Raw genomic sequence first — 19,917 nt, forward strand, 5'->3', positions numbered from 1 at the left:
ACTCTCATTCCACCTATATGACTCTTTGAGTGAATCTAATAAAGTCCAAGTGAAGTGACTTTCAACCTCAAAGAGCAAAAATCCTTTGTGCTGTGAGTATAGTCAACAATGAGAATTGAGTTCGGATTTTATTTTGTTTTTATTCTTCTTCTTACAGTTTAAAAATAATCGAACTGTTTTGAACTTTTTTGTTAAAGAATTTGAAGTATGGAACATATATGCTAATCATGCTTCACCTTTGAATGAGTTTTTAGGACAAGAGTTTATGCTGAAAGCACTGATGAGACATGACCCACCCCAGTGTGCAGTGTGACTCTAATCTCTGCCTCACCTAACAATGAGATTGAACATTTGGTCAAATGGGGTTATTTTATGTGCCATAAACTCCAACTAGATAAGGCTTGAGTGCAACTGTGAGGGGAAGACATCTAGTAGAGCCAGGCAGAGTTCCAGTTCTGGAAAAAGTAAAAATCCCATGTAGACTGTGTATATAGGTATGAGCTCATGACAAAATCAGTTTCCCAGTAATCCAGAGGAATAAATTAAACTCCTGCATAGGATGACATTTTTTGAACTTTGTCATCTTATTGGTACACCACAGAAGTAATGAAGGCTGTTTCTTTGACGTGCTGTAAAACAAGGAGAAGTGAGGCTGGAATCAAGTCCTGGCATTTCAGCTGATGTTTATGTAAAATGTGCAAATAACCCAGGTCAGTCTTCTACACTGGACATTGCTCAAAGGTAAGAGAGTTAAATGTACGAGAACCTCCCTTCTATGAAGCCAAACCAAGGCAATTACCAGCATGAAAAATAAGGAGAGAAGATTTGGGGGACAGTGGGAAAGTCAAAAACTCTTTCCAATGTCAAAATACACATTCACTTTGTAATCTTGTCTTGGAATGCTATCAGAAGGTTTGAGTGTGGGAGGAGAATAGCTATGGCAGAGAGTGACTATTTGTTGCTGTGGTTTGGGCACATTCTGTTACTTCAACAAGGAGAAAAAGACCAGGATAATTCTGAAGAACGATGTAACCTCCATGGCTCAGCAGGCGAGCTGCTTCAGGAGAGCTGAGGAGTCTATTTTTTTCAGTTGTTTGGGCTGACTGACTGCATCTTGGGCACAAATAGCTTCTCAAATGGAGTGGTAAAAGTGTGGAGATTTGTGGGCTGGCTGTTTACCAACTCTACCGGCTGCAATCTAACAGAGCAGCCATAAAAAAATAGTTTGACAAGTGGAATTCTCCATCCGTTCATTGTCTCTGTGAGATGCTAAATTTATGGAAACAGCTCCTTTGAATGTTTTGTTCCTCTGAAAGCTGCCCTTTTCAAAGACAAAAACAAGAGTTCAGATATGTTTCATTTTTCAAATGAATTTCATATTTCAGTCTTTCTCTTTAATCTGGAATAGAGAAAGGAGAATATCCAATATGTGAACATCCGTCATCAGAATTTGATTAAGTCTCATGGATAATGTGCGCTCTTCATGCCAGGTGGAAGGGGAAACTGGGACCAGCTGTTTGAACTCCACGCTCCCTTGTGCCATCTTTCAGTTGATGTATAGGATTTACATATTATTTATGCAAAAAATGATTTAAAGTTATTTTCACATAGCGACAAAAATTAGGAAATTTTCTTCTCTGGTTACTGCCATTTCTTAGGCACATGAATATTAGTTTAAATAAAGGCTTTCAGAAAAATTTTTCTTCTCATAGTTTGGAAGCAGGCAGTGTCACAGAGTGAATGGAAGTGTGTCAAATCTAGGTTGTTCTCCTTTTTTCCTGCTGTTGATTCTTTGAATCCACTTTGGCAGCTCAATCTCATTCCCTTTCCCTCCTTTTAAGTACCAAGCTGCTACAGTGGTCTGATACCTGTCTGTGGAAGGGAGGTTGGAGAGTGGAGAAGGAAATCCACACTGTTCTTCCGTGGAATGCCTGGGAATTTGGTGTGGTATGGAGATCTGATACAGTATTTCTGTGAGTATTTTATAGGGCCTATATATACCTACATTTTTATCACTGACATATTGCTCTACTATAATCACAATATATTTTATAATGCTTTTTTTTCTCAAAGTTTCCCCAGTATTGGCCCTCTAAAAATGGTTTTCACAGGATGGTGTTCCCTTCACAGAAATTGGGTTATCAGGTCTTGTTTTGGAAGTACCAAATTTCCCACAGATCTGTAGAGGTTTTTGTGGATTCATTTGCATTTAGACAGCCCTCTCCTGTAGATGAAAAGGTAATTTTAAAGAAGTTCTCCTTTTGTTTGTCTTTATGGTTAGTGGAGAATTTGACTTTTTTTTCTTTTTTTGAAAGTAGAAAATGTTCATAGCTTAACGATCCTTTCCTGCTGAACTCTTGAGGTGATAGTGGGAGAAAAGAAGGCCAGTTATGCTAAGGTGTGGGACTACCATATAATAATATAAAAGAGATGGAGAGCTAATGGTATTTACCTGAGGTGATTATTAAGAGACCTGTTCTACATGTTTTGCAGAGGAATTAGACTAAAGGCCATGTTTCTGGTGCATTTTAGCAAAAATCTGTATTACCTCTTGATTTGCAGTCAGACCTGTGCCTTGAAGAGGACTGGTAAACTAAGGGATACATTCCAATCAGAATAATCAAATCCATTTAAGACTAATCTTGCCCTTAACATTAGTACCATTTAAATCTGTAATTTTCTTTCAGAATATGGAAAAGGAAAGTTAAATACTGCCTAAAGACATCATGCAACATTTTAAGACATAACTTATGTAAACTTAGGAGTTTATTTTTGCCTCTTAAGGCTCTGTTGACCATATTACAAGTACTTTAATAGCTCTAAAATATAAGGAAATTCTACCCTTTCTAACTCTTTAATACCTTTAAAATGGTATTAAAAAGCAACACCTTTAAGATGGTATATTGTGAATATGCTTCATATTAATTTAAACATTTGTTGCCACGCTTTTTTGATTCAGCATTTTTATTTATAAGTAATTCAGGCTAAAAAAAAAAAAATTATGAGCACACCTTTGTGTAAATAAGAACAAAAAAATCATCAAAAATAATGACAAAGGCTATTGATTGGTTTTATTTTGTCTGTCTAATAATGGATCCTTCATTCTTTTGCTCAGGCTGAAGACAAAAAAAGCACTTTAACTTTGCAAGTCTATTTAAGGTGCATATACCATTGCTTTAGAAGGGGTTTCAGGTAAAAATCTCGGTTCTCCTGCATCACTCAACTGAATATCAGTGCAAGTTGTAGCTGAAAACCTCAGCTCAGCATCTATGTCAGTGGATGACAGATTATTTTTCCAGCAACACCACTGAACTGTACTATTCAGAAGTTGGAAACCATATATACTGTATTTCCTCCTCAAAAAAAGTTGTGCTGTTTCACTTTTTAAAATTTTTGAATTTAACTGCTTTGTTTCTAGTCTGCTCATTTTCAAACTGTTTTCTTAGAGTGTGGAAATGGCTCCTTCAAACTCTGCACTTCTTTTCTGAGCCATATGTTACCTGATGGATGTCCTGTATGGTCCCATTATTTATAAAATGTGGATTTGTTTGACTGATTCTTTTCTACCTGACTTCTACTGTCTGATTTCTATTTGACCCCAATGGTTATTAAAGCAGATTGATTGTTCTGCCTTTCAATTATCTCCCCAAATATGCAGAGCTGGGTTTTGGTTGGGTTTGGATTTTTTGCGGAAGGGTTTTCCAGGGGTGTTGACACTGATCAATAGCCTTCATTTTATTCAGATGAATTTTCAGTATTTTTCTCTCTCAATCATAATTGAGTTCCACTATCAATATTCTTCATGTCTATTGAGTAAGAGCAAGACTGCATTGCCTACGGTGCTTCTGTAAATACCTGTGCTTATACTGAACCATGTTTCTTTCCAATCCAGCCCAAAGAAATACTGTTTTAGGTGAGCTTTTACAAAACTTTACAGAGATACTTTTTTTTTTTTTTTCTTTTCTTTCAGCTGGAGAAAACCTTTACTTAATGAGAAATCTGATTTTCAGCTTTGACCTGGTAAGGAGGAATCGCAGAGCAACACTGATCTGCAATATCAGGGGAGCACGTTACTTCTTTTTGCAAAATGCTTATTGGAAAACTTATTTTTTTCCTTGTGACTTTGCACTATATATTGAAGTAAAGCTTATGTAAAATTTATTCTGTGTTCTAGGTTGTCTTTTTAAAAAGTGTTTATTCTGATTAATTATTTCCAAAGATAGCTGCAGAACAGATACCTTGCTCTGTATTTTACTGTTTTTCTTTTTCCCAAAGAAGGGGATTTATATTTCTGCACAGATTTTGAGTTTTCATATAGCTTAATTGCTGCAACCATCACAAAAAGAAGGAAGGTTTTAGAGCACAACTACAATGTTATTTATTTCTGACATGGGCTCAGGCACTTCCTCTCAGTTCCTTGGGAAGTGTCCCATCACTCTGACTATGATTTGCAGCTCCACAGACTTAGGGAAGATGCAAAGGCATCAGTCCTGCATCAGGTCATTGTTTCAGTTATCTCATAAAACGGCATAATAATTGTGTTTTGTGCTAATGAATCACCCTTCTTGCTGTTGGTTACTCAGCACTCAGGCAACACACAAAACATGAGCAAAAGTAATCAGTAAGTAAATATGGGATGAAAAGAAATGACTGTGAGTGTTTTGATTAAAAGGTCAAGTGCAAAGCAGATATGATGACACATGGAAAATATTTTTTCTAAAATAAATAAACAATTAAATTGGTTCCCTAGCCTTCATTATACTGTTGAAATAGCTTAAACTAATTATGATAAATGAGGCTAAACGTGGTGTGCCTCCTGAGTAAGGATATTCAGACAATTTTCTTGTGGCAAAACCCAATGTCAAATTTGCCAAAGCCATTAATCATCACAAAGATGTGTTGTTACCTCTTGCTGATGGGCTTAGGGGTTTATATATAGAGATACATAATATATTTCCTAATACATTCTATACATACCTATATAAAAAGGTGTGCATACATCTACTTTTATATATACAACTCTAACGTCACTGCAGTGCAATGTATTTTAGAATGAATGTTTTCTATGGAGGACAAATCATTATGTCTTCTTTAACTGGTTATGGGTTATGGCTGAGGTGTACTAACTTTAATTAACTTTACCTTAGCAACCAGCATACAAACCAAAGGAGTAACCCATCACAGAAATATGTCATGGTTATCACTTAGGAAGGTACATCTGTGATCATGCAATCTGTAGGGGACCTGGGTGATCCAACTGGGACACAGAAGTTGTTGAAAGTTACTCTGGCATTTACGACTCCGGGTTTTTTTACTTAGTACTGTAAAGAAACAGTTTAAGCATAAATTTTGGAATATACTTCTGTTGTATGCAAGGGCCTTTACAGTGCATCTCCAAAGTTCTTAATACACCTAAGGAAGACAGAGAAAAAAAGGAAGGAAAAGCATTCAAGAGTTGAATAATGAACACTGGAAACGCTTGTATTGATCTGATAGCTGGTTTAAATTTTAAGTAGTTGATAGAGTGAGCAATAAAGCAAAATTCGTTAATCAGAAATACGGAAGAGCAGAACTTACGCTGAAAATGTGATGACCTGACTGCTGTGGTTCTGAGTGTGCTGAGGGAGGTAATTCCACCTGGGAATTTCTGAAAACTTAGGTACACCACAGCATAGTGTGTCTGCTGTGACTTTCAGGGTTGGACAATAATAAAGCCTCCCAGGGGTATGAGAGCAATATGCAGGTGTGAACATACATAACACCTGTTTATATGTACTACAATTTAAATCCTTCTCCCTATAGCCACTTTGTAGAATATTAATAAAGAAATAAATAATTTTTAAGTCAAAGTCAATGTGACTTATCTATGTAATGTTCTTTACTGGATTTTGTAGCTGTGTTGTCAAACATAATTGCATTTCATATTAAGTTTATATGAAATTGCATTTCATATAAAATTTTATGTGATAAAAACTCTTCTGTACACCCACATTGGAGCTCAGAGAAACAAAGGCAGGATGGGGAGACCAAACAGCACCCTGATGGCTGCTCCCAGGGCCATCACTGGGCTGTGGGACGTATTATGGGATGCAGGAGAAAAGCAGTTTTGGATTGCATAGGACTAATTTGGGGATGTTTAGGGGAGAAACCTTTGGGAGGGATGCATTTTTATAATTCCACTATCAGCTCGCATAATTAAACATAATGAAGCATAATTGGATAAAATGCACATTTTTTATTTCTTCTATCATTTAAATCCTCTTTACTTAATTTCCTGGAATAGATTTCAAAAAAACCTAGTATTTCTTCAGGGTTCTGTTTACGTGGAACCCCACAACTGGAACATACTACTATTTTAAACTCTGCTTTTGGCCTTTTATTTTGGTGCAGGAAGGATTAAAATTGCTAATGCGTGAACACAAGAAATTGCATTTCATTTTGGAAAGATTCTAAGAGATGTTGGCCCTTGTTCTCCAAGGTACTTCAATACTTGAAAATATAGCTGGGCTTTTAGCAAGACTCTGAAAATCCCCTACATGGCACTGATGCATTTAAAAGGGAAATATGAAAGCACTTTATACCTGATTTTTTTTTTTAATGTAACTATTCTGTCCATAGATATTTTTGAAAACCTGGATCTGAGGCATTTTTCAAGTTTGTACTCATATTGCCTACTGAAGTGTTTTATCTTTATCTCTCCTTGAAATGATAGTGTAGAAGGGAGCTCAGGTGTTACGAACATAGCATTTGACCCGAAAGGACCAAATCTCCATGTTTTCCTTTTCCTTTTCTTTTTCTTTTTTTTTTTGGAACTCATTTACCTCATTTACTTCTTTTCCTTTTCATGTTTTTTTTTTTTTTTTTTTTTGCCTCCAAATCATGTTATTTGCTCTTGGAGCTTCATGGAAAATGCATTTCCCAGGTCCAAGGCCCCTGTCATAACCTCCAGGCTTGTCCGCTGCAGCTTTTACTTGGCTTCTTAAACAGCTTTGGTGTCTTGTACTACAATAACTGTGTGCACTTCTCATCACTGCTGCTTTCCCACTCTTCCCTGGGCTTCTCTCAGGTTTCCCAGAGCAATATGCATCAAACGGTGCCTCTGCTCTTTCAAACATTGTGAGGGTTTTTTTATGGTACAGAGATAAAAGTGGTTTCATCAGACTATAAACACTTTTATATTATTAAAAAAACTTGGGAAACCTTGGATTCAGCTCATGAAATATTTTGGAGTGACCTGGTCCACTTTGAGCAGTGTAATTTCACTCAGAAACCATGCTAACGTAGTTTGAGGAGGTTAAAGGAAATATTTAATCTTTCTCTGTTGTTTACTTACAAGCATTTTGTTATGTTTTCCACTGCTTCTGGGCTTATAAATCAGCATGTGTCCTCTTGACCTTCCTGTGGAGCGATGCCCTCCCAGTCCACATCCTTTTGTTGGACCTGGAATTTTTGTGGCCTTTGACCCAATGTCTCTTCAGAGATCTCTCTCTTAAATTATATTTTCTGCGCTGATGGTTTTATTTTCCTGTTTTCCTTGACCATTTTTTCTCTTCTCTAAGACTCCCTTTCTCTAAAGTTCTAGCCAGCAAGAGCTCTCTCTGCTGGGCCATAAGCAGCTCCTTGTCAGCTGTGTTCCCCAAAGAGAGGGAACCAAAGCACACCAATTCCTACCTTTGTGGGTTCATCAGCGCTTTCTTGCTCTGTTGGTGCAGGTGCCGATTTCCTGTCACCAGCTGAACCCCTGTGACTCCTGGGCCAGCCCCCCCCAGCCCTGCAGTTGATGTTTGTTGTGAAATGATCTTATTTTTCTTCTGACTGTGTCTGATATACAGTGTTCTGGACTAGGGACATGTTGTCTGGTGAAGAATACTATGGGAGGAGTTTGGCATCATCCCCTGCCCCAGAATCCTTGCCATCAGGTGTTTTAGGAGTCAGATCAAAGCACAGAATCACACAAAATGGCTGAGGTTGGGAGGGATCTGTGAGGGTCTTCTGGTCCAGCTCCCCTGCTTGAGCAGGCTCATCATGAGCAAGTTGCCCAAGACCATGTTCCTTTGGCTTTTGAGTATGTCCATGGATGGAGACTCCACAATCTCTCAAGGAATTGTGGAGAAACTTCTTCCTTTCAGTTCCGTCATCAGCTGTGTGACTGCACTTTGGTGTGATGGTGCAAAGCAAAGGGGGAAGGTGCTGCCATCTGTCACCTCCCCTGAAGGTGGGCTGCAGCAGAGAGGATGCCTTAGTGGATTTCCCACCTCTGTAACAAGAAGTCCACACTCACTTATGAATGTGACTGCAGGTTCCTCCTGTGCTAGTCATGGTGCCACATCCCATGGCAGGGCAGGAGAGGTTCCCAGCTATGCACACCACCCTGGGAACAGCCTCTGCCCTCTGTTCAGAGCGTGGGAAGGGAGTGGATGGGGGGCATTTCCATGTCCTAAATCCCTGGTCACCTTCAGTTCCCCACGGGGAAGGTTAAAAGCTGCTGTTTTGGCACCTCAGAAGGAGCCATGGCTTGGGCAGCACCTCTGTCCTGCCCCCACCATGTGGCTTTGTCCTGCCCCTGTGTCCTTCCCCACAGGGCAGGGCTGTGCAGGCTGGGGGATACTCCAGGAGCAGCTGGACAGGGGAACACAGATTCCCATTTGTGCTGAGGTGCCTCTGCACCTGTGGGCAGCTGTCGGTCAGAGCTGCCTGACAAGAGAGGAGAGGCATCTTGGGGCTCATCCAGCTCTCTCCCTGTCCCTTCTCCCTGAACAGGACAAAGGGAGCCCGAGTGACCTGTCACCCAATTTAAAATTATATTGAATGCATCAGACATTAAAACATATAGAGAAAACCAGAGCAAATATTGTAATGAAATATTTACTGTATATGACTGTATCGCAAAAGACAGCTGATGATGAAATCAACAGGCCATGTTAAAACGCGTTTTTTTCCCCGTTGAACAAGAATATTTTAAATAGACATTGAATTGTGAAATCAAATATACTTCCTATTCAGTTGAATTCCCTGTTTATCAGCCGTTTCACCTACCACGCCATGCACCTCACATACGGAATCAAAATTACCGTCTGCTAAATCAAATACAAAAAAGCAGTGGAACAAGTACATTCCCTAGAAATTCAAATCAATATTAAGTAAAATACATCCAGAACCCAATAGTTGTCTGCTTTTAAATTATTTTCGTTCAAATATAGAGCTCTTTCATATACAAGGGTAACTGTATTATTTATTTACATATGTAAATATGCTAAAATATGGATATTTATCTTTCAGTTGTCTCTAGAGATAACCTAAAGGAGCTTAGTGTGGTTATAAGACTGTCTGATACATTTTTTTTAACACTTAATAACTCAGAAAGGCAACAATATATTTTGAATAACCGTACCAAGGTATTCACTTGCTCAGTTTTAGCTGACACAGTACTGCAGTCTTAAAACACCAGAACATTGCAATTTCTTTTTTCCTTTAGTCTGTATTTGTACAGAATGTACTAGGAGGATTCTTTATTACTTTTCAGTTAATTTCAGAGAGTATAATGAAGAGATTTTCCTTTCAGATCAAAATTTCCATTAGCTCTACAGTTTTAAAGTGTTTGCAGCATCACCACTTAAGGTTGCATACTGTGAGAAGCTTTTCTTTAATAAAAAAGCACCTAAGTGGTAAAATTTGGAAAGAAGGCTCATCCAGGTATTGTTCCTACTGAACTCTATAAACTCTTGTGAGATTCAGTATATCTACTGTTTACCTATCCTTTTATTCTGAGCTGTGTGTTCTACTGTCCTTGTTCACACTGAAGAGTTGGGAGTTCAATAAATGTGGGGTTTTTATAACATAGGTTTCTTTTGAAATTGTACAATACGTAAAAACAAACAAACACGGGCATAAAAATATACACAATAAAATAAGACCACTGTAGAACAATTGCATGATGTACAAAAGAGCTTCTAAGTAACACACATGAAGATTTAATTTCCAAAACCAGTTTAAAAGTCACAGAAGAAATATTCCCAAATATCTGGTGAATCCTCTACTTGAAGCTTAACTTTGATAGCAACTTTCTCTTTAGTAAACAATGTAATGAATCCTTTCCTGCTTATTTGATTTGTAATTTCAGTCCTTCACGAAGACCATTTTCAAGCATGTGATTTCCTTATTTAAGCTGTCATTTAAGAGCACACTCTTTCCTCTCAGCTCATTACACTAACAACTCTGTGTGCATCCTTTTGTATGAATATATCCTTCCCACCACTGACATAGAGAATCAGTGAATTATTTTGACAATATACATGTAATATTGAAGTAGAATATGTATTTTTAAAAACAGGTTGGATAATCAAGTAATAAAGTTTGGGTTTTTTTAATGTATATTAGCTCCTTTAAGTAATTTAGTGCTTTTTAGAACACTTCCTTAATTTCTAAGGGATCCAGTAAAACACACTCTTTGCTTATAAAAAAACTCTCATAGAAATCCTGGATGGTGATCTCTCTACCTCTGAAATCAGCAGTGGGTCATAATTGTGGAACTTTGTCTCCCTAATGTTCGTATCCACTTGGCTGTTTGCCTTGCTACCCACGAGCCGAATTTGGGGTTGATACTATTATAGCTGGACCTGCTCCATGAAAGTTGTGTCCTGCTGTCCTTGCTGAGGAGAGGTGACTTTGACAGTCTTGTTGAGTGGACATTGCAGCTTTGATATTTCCAACAGGGGATAGGGGCTTGGAAGGATACTGCCAGACATCTGTTTGTGTGCAGCTCTGGAGCAGACTCTTTTGCCTGCTCAATTTTTACATAATGCTCTGAAGGCGCATTAAAGAAATTGCTGGGAGAATGTAATAAATCTTAGTCAATTTAAGTGGCACAGTCAAGGCAACTTTTTCTCTACTAAAGACAAAAATAGCACAAAAGACTACAAGTGAAAATTAGTGCCTCAAAACAATATCAGTTTTGCTGTGGTACCTTTGTTGCCTTCCTGTAAAACCAAAACCTGTCTTTACAGGAAACATCAGGAACTCCCAGACTGGGTTTTGGTATACTGCTGCCTGGGGCAGAATAACAGTGGTGTTTAGTAGTGAGTTTAATTCTGCTTCTTCTGAGTCAGTCTTCCTGTTAAAGGGGTTCCGTCTGGACAAAAGGTTACTCTGAATATCTGTTTGTCACTCTTTTCCTAGCAAGCAAGATGTGTGGCCTTGGAGTTCTCCTAAACTGCAATCAGGACTGGTGATGAGAGTTTCAACCCCTTTCCTTCAGCCTCATTCCTCTCTTTCTCTACAAGAAGTGCTAAAATTGTGGAAGAGTCCTGGTTTTGTTCTGGCAAAGTCCATCTCCTTCATAGGAGGAGATGTAAGATGGATGCAGAGCAACTCAGAGGCCCAGGTCAGTAAAGGGGAGTCAGAGTTCTTGGCAACGTTACATATTTAAACCTGCTCCACAGGCAGGATTAAATCAGATAACATTTGGAAGATGAACAGCAAGTCAGAAATATAGTTTCTTAATAAGCCAGACTGCTCAGGTAAGGCTTTTCTAGTCTGCTGAGGGTCCTGGAGTAAATTAAGACAAGCAGTCTTTTGAGCAGGATGCTGAGGCAAGTTACTTTGTTCAGCAGTAGCCCAAACCCTTGAAGTCAGATGTGGCTTTCTACAAAACTAATGACATGTACCTCATATATAGAATCAAAATTATCATCTGCTAAATCATATGCAGATAAATAGGATATCACTATCAACTTTTTACCTCTAATGTTACGCTTTACTTCAAATGATACGTAATTTTGAAAAAAACAAAGTAAAGTTTCAAATAATGGGACATATACTTGGAGCTGTGAGAATACACTTACTGGAAGAAATTATCAAATTAAAATGATCCTTAACTATAGACTCTAGGATGTTTACTAATAAAGGGAAAGAAAGTCTACCAATACCCAGAATATTCAAATCTTAATCAGTTTTAACAATCTTGAAATTTTACTGCTTCTGATGTACATTTTACCTGTGTGTGTCAGACATTTGGAAGCAAGTGCTGCAAAATTAAAAGGAGAAGAAAAAACAATATTGAAAATGTTTGATCAATTCCACATTTGATCTTCCTTCTGAGCAGAAGGCTGAAGATGCCCATAAATTAAGATAAACTTGACTGGATACCATTGCTGCTAGTTCTAAATTAACAGATGAGAAATCTGCTACAGCAGCATCCCTTCTGATACCACCTAATTTAAATTAATTGCCTGTCTGTAACTCCGAATCAAAAATTAAGAATCAGACCAAGCCTGCAGTATTAATATTGCACCTAAATATTTAATCCTGGAAATTGTTCTTCCAGAGCTCAGCTTCCAAGGACAACTGCTATGAGGTCCTGTGCTGGCTGTGTATGTGCAATGGGAATATTGATTCTTCTCCACCGAGCTGAGCTGCTCTAAAATCCTTTGGGTATTAAGCTCTGCATGCGTGTCCTATACAGACCAGAGAGCTTAACCTGTCGAAATATATTTTGCACCTTCCTCAGAGAATTTGTGATGTTGTATTTTGTTTCAAAGTGAGGATATCCTAGATTTCACAATCCATATGCTCATCATTGATGAGAGTTACAGGTTATTTCCAGAGATTATCTTGGGAATGATGGATAACAATGAAGCATGTTTCTAGGAAGAACATATTTACATTGACGGAGCTTATCCCAGCTGTGCTGTGTGAGTTCAATACAATCAAGTCCATGGCTGGGATGAAGATATTGATTAGAAGCTCAGTGTGGTGGATCAGGGAATGCATTTCACTAGTGGTGTGTATGGCTTTCTCGGTTATGGATTTGATTTAGTAAGTAAGGGATCTGAATAAGTTGGTTGTGACTTTGATGCAGTGTACAGCATCCCTAATTTGATAGGTCATTAATCTGCCAGGTTTAACTAAATAACAAATTGCGGCTTTTGTCAGCTCCAGAAATAAAACAAGGTGGAATCTGTGCACTCTCAACCTGCTCTTTTTCAGTAATTACATCGTTCAGGTGATCTAAGCTTGTACCTCGTGACTCATTCTTAAAATAGCATTTTAAAAGCAGGTATTCAATTCTAGGTGGAATTACATGAGATTTGCTGGTCAGCAGCTCTGTCTTTAAAAGCAGCTCAGTATTTCTGAGAATGTCTATAAACACACCCTGCTGAGAAGGCGTTCCTAAACCTACAGCTTTCTCAGTTTCTGTGGTCCTACTTTCCTTACCAAGGCAGGATTCAGATTTGACAGCAATAATGTTTTGATATAGACCCATGTGATCTGAAAGGTGATTTATTTTCTTTTAAAATTTCAATAGCTTTTGTTACAACAGTTAGATGCATACATGGCTACTTGTTTGACAGATCCTCTGATTTCTCTGAACAGTAAGTGTTAATTTCTGTATGCACAGCTGACCATGGCTGATGATGATACTTCTAAATATCACTCAGTAACTTTAAATCCTGACCAAAATGCAGTGCAGCAGTGATCTGTTCAAGAGATTGTCAACCAAATTTTCATGGTAATAGGACAATGAAAGTATAACATATTTGGAAGTTCTGACAGGTCCCAGAGCTTTCCACTCAAAGTCACTCTTCCAAACATTCTCCAAAAGTATGCCAGCCAAAATTGCTCTTGCAAAGCTTTGACAATTGAAAGAATTTGTATTTTCTTGAAAACTAAAAGATGGTGACTAATGACTTTTCTAAATATTGATGAAAATTATGAGGGAGAAAAGAGTCGAAATTCATATGTATATGATATTTAATATCTCCTTGCAGACAAAACAGAGTATTTTTGTCTGAAGACCAGGAGTGATTTCTAAGATTATGGAACTGAACAAATTTCCTTCATTTTTTATAAATTATCTGTCTTATTATTTCCCTGTAACCTAATGAGTTATTATCAATAAGTGGGATAGGTATTGAAAGAATAGCAGTAATGCTAAATAGTGGCTAAGTCTCCTTGCATTTCAGGAGGTCTAAATATTGTACAGCTAAACATGCACAGTGTATGCAGAAATAAAGAAAAATAAGGTAAGAGAGGTAAGTAGGGAGAAAATTGAATTCAAAGATGAGCATCTAACAAGAAAGCCAAATGGAAGACACCCACTTTCTTTATGCTCTTTTTTGCTGGCTAACTTGTTTTTCTAAACTGTCTTTAAGATGCAGATGTAAGTGAGATTTAATTTAGTGAGGGAGAAGGAGTGCATTTCATTATTCTAGGAGAGATTGATCAAAACAAATACTGTACTGAGTAGAAAGCTGGGCGTGGAGGAGGGGCATGATTTCTGGATAAAATGGTCCAAAAAATTTAGAAATGTAAATTCAGTTAGGGGAAATGCATCCCTGTGGTGAGAGCTGGGAGAAGCCCTAGGCACCCTTCAGGCCTGCTTAAGCCCTCTGTGAAGGCTAATTAGCTGCATAGCATGAATTTTCAATTCCGGATAAATATGCATTTTACAAATAGTCTGCAGAAAAAGAATTATTTATTGGACATGTTTGTGAATAATTTGAAGTCTAGGATGAACGCTGTCATTTTAAAAATCCATTAACAGACAGTTTACAAGTGGGTAGGGAATATAAAAAACAAGCTTAAGAAATATTTGTTTAAAAAACACCCTAATATTCCTAGCTGTTAAAAAAAGCTCAAACATGCTTCATGGTAGGGAAAATGAGGACTTGCAGCTCCTTGGGGGGAGCTCTTGTGTGTGCCAGAATAAAATTTTTATTGTTTTATATTTTGGATCAGAGCATGTTTTCCCTCCTGGGGAAAGGAATGCTCTCAGCTTTGGGGAAGTGTGTGGGCAGAGTGAGATTTTCATGGTGTGGGATTCCAGGGGCGATCTCCTTATCCATTTTCTTCCCCTATGGAAAAGTTAGTAAGTTTCTGACCCCCACAGGATCTAAAAGTAGTTCTATAAAAATGAGATGGCAGAAGGATTTTCACTTAATTTTTCCTTTTCAGATGCCAAATGAAGTAAAACTATAGCTCGCTAGTGTTACGGGATACAAACATCCAAACCTACTCACAGCCGTGCATTCCCACACCTGAGCTTTAAGGAGAGGATAACACCAATATACTCCTTTTGAGGCTGAATACAGAGGAACTGGGCAGCTCATTTTTCCATAAATTAGCCTGAAAGCAGCTCTTCTACTTCCAGGTACTTATCCTAATTTCTTACCGTAATTAATTCATGGCTCATTTGTACTCATTTGTCCTTGTGCCAATATTCTACAGGTTGCTTAAGTAATTTTTCTCTTCCTTCATGTTTACATACCCAGATATATTTATAGGGAACAGTCATATCCCTTCTTAGCTATTGTTTTGAGAAGCTGAACAAGCCAAGTTCTTTTAATCTCTGCTTGTAAAATAAATTATCATTTATTTTGCTCGAGCACACTTGTTTACTAGGAGGTTATTTTCATTCCAGTCTGTGCGTTAATTATTCCTTGACTTTCTTATTTGTCAGGAGCAAACAAGAAAGAAAAAAATTGAAAAAAACCCAAACAAACCAGGCAATGTTTTTCTGTACCAAAGCAGGCCTGGGACCCACAATGACATATGTAAAAATGACAGCTGGATAAACACATGCAAAAGCTGATACTCATACTGCTGGAGTGCATTTGGGATGGACTCTTTTAATACATAATGGTACAGTGGGTGTTAGCAGGGAGCATTTGCAAATTCCTACCAGGAAATGCCAACTCAGGAAAACAGTCTCTTTTAAAAGCTAAATGGAATAAGTTATACCTTTTGTGTAAGTTCATCAGGGAAAATTTCTGAATTGTCTAACTGTAGAGACTACTTGCTGCAGATACAAAATGATTTCCTTGCTGTATGTTAAGTTTGAAATGACTTGGTGTGAATAAAAAGGATTATCTCCCTTGTGATTAATATTCCAAAACTTGTCTTCTCACAGACATGTTTTATCCCAGAAAGTGACTTGGTTGCAATAAAAGGTATACTATAGAAAATGTTAATGAAGAAAGTATGTTTTGGTTTGTAGTCAAAACTGCTTTCTTTCTATAGGTCAGATGGAAACAAAACATTTTCTAAAATTAAGATTTTCATTAAATTTTCTTTCACTGGCAGTACAAACTTTTGTTTAAACAGCAATGTCCCCTTGTCCTCTGCCAGCCGTTTTTGCCAGTGCTGTCACACCACTAGGGACCCTCTCTCGGAGATCCTGTTTTAGGAGTAGTGGATTTGACTGAACCACAGCAAGAAATGGCACTCCTCGGGTAGAACAGATTTTTGCTCAGTTCTGTTTTGTGCTACCCTACTTCACTGTGCAGTGTCATGCAGCTGTGGCAGCAGTGACAGAAATATGGTGACTATTAGGTGGGATCTTCTCTGGAGTTAAACGTGCTGCTTGGCAGAAATTAGTGACAACAGTAAAGCTTCAGGCAAGAGCACCAAAGAGTGGTCTTTTCCTCACTGCCTTATTGCCTTCAGTGCCCTCTTCCTCAGCCCGTAGCTGTGCTTCTGGCTCACCATAAATGACACTACTTTTCTTTTCAAAACTCAGAAACAGGGAGAAATAGGCTTTTGCACACCACAGCATAGGACACAGAAAGTAGCCCAGAACCAGAAATAGCAGGATAACTCTGCAAGTACCTGCAGAGTGGCTGTACAAGCCAGAGCAGTTCAAGAAGTAGCATGGCCATGTTTCCCAGCGGTACACTTGATTTAATTGCCTTTGGGTTGATCAGAAGGTTTATAACCTTCACATAAATGTGCCCCACACATGGATAGCTACACTATTTTCAAATGTGTGCACAGCAGCATGCTGTCATGTGGATTTATCAGCGCAAAGCTGCAAAGGACACATTTGTATTCAACAACAAATTGACAAATAAATTTCCAGTACAAAGGATTCTTTCCCGTGAAACTATAAAAGGATGCTGATAATTAGAAATAGTCATACACTCACCTCTTCCCAATTTCTCAAATACACAAAGTAGCTCAAAATAGAAATTCTAATATTTCACAAGTGTAGCCTATGTGTAATTATAATAACACCATATTCATTTAAATGTCATCTATTAAATGTTTTAATATCAAGAGAGTGCAAGAAAGCCTACATGACAATAAATAATGATTCAAGTGCCTCATCTTTACCTGCCAGCTTAGAGGATTTCCTTAACCTGCTTTCAGATCCATGTTTTTAGGTCATTCCCTTAGATAATTCTTGCTTTTTGTGCCTTTAAATATTTAGATCCAAGTTTGGTGGATGAAATTCAGGTCAAGACATGGGTTAGGTAGGGATTAGGCAGCAGGAATCTCAATGTTACAGCCAGCATCTTGGGAATCCCATGGTAATTGTAGGTCCAAAGGGATGCTCCTGGATCTGCTGCTTCTTCTTCTTTCCTGGGACTTGGAATGAGAAGTACATTGCAGATATTTCCCAGGGAGAAAAATGGTGTGATCCGCCGATATTAGAACCTGGCAGCCATCATAATGATTTGGTGGAAAGGAATCTGCAGAAAAAGCGTAAACTCATTTTCTAATTTGTGGAGTTGCACTGGTGCTGCTGAGGGCACCTGAAGAGATAGGAATTAAAAACATCTACTTGCTAAATGACTTTAACTGAGACCCTAGAAAATATTTAACTATGACTTTTACTCTCAAGCTCAATTATTTGCTTGACCCACTGTAATCAGAGTCCCCTTTGGAATTTTAGATGTCTGTGTTTTGGTTTGGTTGCTTGGAAATGGTTTTTAGGGTTTTTCTTGTTTTGTTTTGGTGGGGTTTTTTGGGGTTGTTGTTTTTTGGTTTTGAGTTTTTTTGTTTGTTTTGTGGTTTGGGTTTTTTTGAGGGGCTGTTGTTCTGTTTTATACTCTAATCCATGATGAAAGCTATGATTTTTTTTAATTTTCCATAGGCAAACAAGGACTGATGGAAGCTACAGGAGTGATGTTTGCTATAAAAACACACTAGCAACCTGAGGAATTTGACTCTTCTCTTTATCAAGCATTTCATTGAAAGACTGTGATAAAATTGAAGTACATTCTGGTTTTCTCCTTTGTTTTTTGCTTGCCATCACCTGTGCTGTTTTTAAATGGATGCCACTATTTCCTAATGCTGTACTTTACGCTCCTTGTACCAAAATACCATATAACACACTTAGCCAACAAAAGTTACTTTGTGAAGCTTTCTCAGATAAGCAGCATAAAATCATAGTGAGCAAACCCCAAACATCAATACCCTGTACCTTGTAGCACGCTTCAGAAAGGTCATCAGTGTAAAAGAAGCAAAAGAAAGCCCCACAGATTTCCATTTCTTGGCCTGGTATCAGCATCCAGCCTGCCAGGCCTGGTCTTTAGAGACAGGTCTGACCTATGGTAAAACAGGCAGTTCCAGGGGTGCCTGAGCACAGGGACACACTTGATAGGCAGCTTCTAAATATATTTTCTGGAGCAGAATTTTCTGTGGGATGCTGTATTCATTTAGTTTCAGCCATCCTTTTCCTTCAGAAGTACTGCTGGTCTGGTTCCCTTCTCATGCTCATGCAGCCTTACTGACTTAGTGCTGCTTTGAACATTAATGTCAATGAATTAAAGAGCAGATTTCCAGACAAACAAGTGCATCACTGCTGGAAACATCTTGATGGAGGATGGGCTCTGCACCAATTCACTCACAGTGCACTGGGTTGGAGTACATCAGCCAGCTCATGCTGATTCCTTCTCTGAGCATTTCAGCTGATGGAGCAATTCACCTGACAGGAACTCTCTTGTCTGCCTATACTCTTGCTCTGTAACTAGTCTCATTGATTTCACTGGGTAAGGTGCTGAGAATTTCTCTTGGAGTCTGGTCTGCAGCACTTCATTAGGAGAGGAATAAATTAGCTTGCTAAATAAATTTTCTTGAGCAATCTGCCTACTTTGGGGGGTATGGGGCAATCAGACACCTCTCTGCAGGCTGCTTTGCCTCTGGGTGTGAAAATACCACTGCAAACTGAGTGCTCTCTATGGGAAGTGAAAGGATGACTGAGAATGTGCTCTTCAACGTGCTTCCCAGAAAACAATGGCAAATGATACTGTGGATGTCTTCCTGATTCTTAAAATTAATACCTCTTCACAGTCCATCCTTGGAACCAACTAAACAGCTTAAGTAGCAGCACTGGATTTAAAATAAAATTATTCTTAATACAGGCTTTCCTGGATTTTCCTTTGGAAGATAAAATTTTTCTTTGCTAGGAAGAAGCATAAATAGAACTTGAAAATAGTTGAAACATCTTGTTTTGTTTTGATTTGATTTTTGCTGATCTTCATTTCAAAAATAGACAAGCTGATTTAACCATTTTTCTTTTTAGCTGACAAGAAACGCGACGCTTTTTAAGAAATGAGTGTTCTATAAAGGAAGCATTGACAAGCAGTCTCACTGCTAGGTGCTGCCTGAATATCAAAACAGTTATTTTAAATGCCTGTTCTACAAGAGGGTTTTGTTTTGCAATCCAAGCCAATAAATAATTATTTTTAGTGCGTGGTTTTGTTTTCTGAGGTATTTAGCAGCCTGGCATTTTAATGATGGCTGCACAGAAAGAGAGAATCACGTCAACAGCAAGCCAGGAGCTGTCTCTCTGTCTTGCTTTCTCCTTATTTCCCCTCAGCCCTGTATATCTCAGATGACCCGATACATCATTATTTTTGTAACACAAGACAGAACATATGTCACACTTCTGACCTTAAGAGTAAATTGTGCTCTTATTAAAAGTGAGAACAACAACCCAAATGCTTCTCTTTCTTTTTCAACCTACCAAAATGAGAAGCCCGAATTAATTGCCTCTTCCATAACTTAATGTGAACCCAAGCCCTGAATGCAGAACTAATTGAGCTTATTTTTATATTGAATAACATGGGCTGAGCAGGAGGTGATGTCAATTCTTGATTACCATTCTAATTGCCCTGAATATCTCCCTGTGGCTGT

General features: G+C 38.2%; 1 long non-coding RNA gene across 2 annotated transcripts; it reads left to right on the top strand.

The window, feature by feature from the left end:
• LOC125323684 lies at positions 1 to 17,937 on the top strand. 2 transcript variants are annotated; one of them, XR_007202607.1, is made up of 6 exons: positions 1 to 92; positions 1,842 to 1,973; positions 3,971 to 4,020; positions 11,176 to 11,380; positions 14,953 to 15,148; positions 17,873 to 17,937. It is a non-coding gene; the product is annotated as an uncharacterized LOC125323684 (long non-coding RNA). The 2 variants fall into 2 exon arrangements; XR_007202608.1 differs by lacking the exon at positions 3,971 to 4,020.
• The last annotated feature ends 1,980 nt before the right edge of the window (positions 17,938 to 19,917 follow it).

The sequence above is a fragment of the Corvus hawaiiensis genome, chromosome 3 (assembly GCF_020740725.1).
Source record: "Corvus hawaiiensis isolate bCorHaw1 chromosome 3, bCorHaw1.pri.cur, whole genome shotgun sequence".
Lineage (NCBI taxonomy): Eukaryota > Metazoa > Chordata > Aves > Passeriformes > Corvidae > Corvus > Corvus hawaiiensis.